Source organism: Rhinolophus sinicus, linkage group LG11 (assembly GCF_036562045.2).
Source record: "Rhinolophus sinicus isolate RSC01 linkage group LG11, ASM3656204v1, whole genome shotgun sequence".
NCBI lineage: Eukaryota > Metazoa > Chordata > Mammalia > Chiroptera > Rhinolophidae > Rhinolophus > Rhinolophus sinicus.
In genome coordinates, this window is record NC_133760.1 from 74,135,905 (window position 1) to 74,137,579 (window position 1,675).

Here is a 1,675-nt window from a genome sequence, read left to right on the forward strand (position 1 = left end):
TCATTCATCGCCCAAACACCAAAAGTTCCATCATTCATCCCCCAAACGGCAAATGGCTGATTTGGGGGAATGTGTATTTAATGACACACAGACTTAGTCACGATCATAAAGAGTAAAAACCGAGGGATCAAAAGACTTGTTTTCTGGAATTCTGTGTAGCTCTGACTAGTCTGTCAATTACATTATAAGCTGAGCTTTTCTAAAACATAACTTGAATAATAAAAACGGTAATTCCAAGCATCATTGAAAATTAAAATTCCAACAAATTATATTTGTATGAGTCTGAATAATTACCTCAGTGTCATAAATATCTTCAGGTACTTATTAAAAGTTTCAGGTGACTTCAACATGACTACCTTGCAGTCTCTAATCTTAATGATGTTCAATGTATTTATGGCATGTGAATACACACACATAAATTTAAAATGAAACATGTATGCTTAAGCCATGCCAAAGAAATCTAAAGATTGAAAATCAGAAATTCAGCTTGGGTAATAGAGAAGTCTTCTTAGGATAGACAAAATATGATAAAAATGTGACAGGTAGAGAAGAGAAACAAAGCAGAGATAATGCATTATGTGTTATGTCTCTGAATCATGAAAAGCTAAGGTTTAGTGGAGAAAAGCTTAGTAAAATATAGACAAAATAAGACTGGCAGGCCAGATAAGCAAAGGTGAAAATATTAGGAGTTCATATTTAATTTAATTTTGTAGATTATCTTTCTTCATGCTTAAGTAAAAATGTATTGTTGGAATTCAGGTCTCTATATAAAGTCCCTTGTAAAAACAAACAGAATGAAAACAAACTGAAAACAAAGGGCAGGGAAAATTAAAACAAAAGGACGGAAAAGAAAAAGAAGACTTACTGTGTCTCCTCACTTTCACCTGGTCTCCTCATGTTTGGATTCCCTGCTCTCCTCCACGGAAAGAGCTTCTAGCTTTTCAGCCACTTTCTCAGCATTACCATTTTTGCCCTCTCCTGCCTCGTGCCAACCTGGGACATATGCCCACAGGACAGGCCACTGTTCTACCAGCCTCCAGAGTCACCCAAATAATCACATGGTCACGTCTGGAAACCTCATCAGTCTAATCAGTTACTTCTGGTCACTTGCTGTGGCTGCCATCATTGGGCCCTGCAAAAGCTTGTAACCGTGAAGACCTACCTCTCTATGCCATTCAGTTTCTGTAGGACTCTGGTCAGACACTGTGACATGAGCACCTGCCCAAGTGCCACAAGGCCAAGCCAGTGAGCATGACTCAGGCTTGGATGGCCTGCTCACTCCCCAGAAAAAAACAGGGTGTCCCCGGGCTGTTGCATCACCCCTGCCAGGCCAAGGTGAGCACGGCACCCTGGAATGGTTCTGCAGCAGAGAGTAACAGCACTCATGTGGGACCGCAGCTGGGTGCAGGGTGAATCCTGATTAAGTCAAATCCTGTAAGGGAAAATGTTTCCATAAAAGTCCTCTTATGAGTATTTCTCTACTTGGCAACGTAGGAACATTTGATTATAGTTACTATCATCATCGTTATTATTATTACTACATTAATTGCATGGCAAGGGAGAAAGGCTGCTTTCAGGTGGGTATGACGTGAGTTACGGCATGTCCTTTTGGTTTTCCTCCCTCTGAGTACACGTCAGGGTCAAAAGTAGATTTATACAGGTGTTTCCTTATGAG

At 40.3% G+C, this 1,675-nt stretch overlaps 1 non-coding gene across 1 annotated transcript; it reads right to left on the reverse strand.

The window, feature by feature from the left end:
* Positions 1-1,293: 1,293 nt before the first annotated feature.
* Positions 1,294-1,420, reverse strand: LOC141567783 (small nucleolar RNA SNORA77). Its single transcript, XR_012490612.1, has one exon. It is a non-coding gene; the product is annotated as a small nucleolar RNA SNORA77 (small nucleolar RNA).
* Positions 1,421-1,675: the final 255 nt, after the last annotated feature.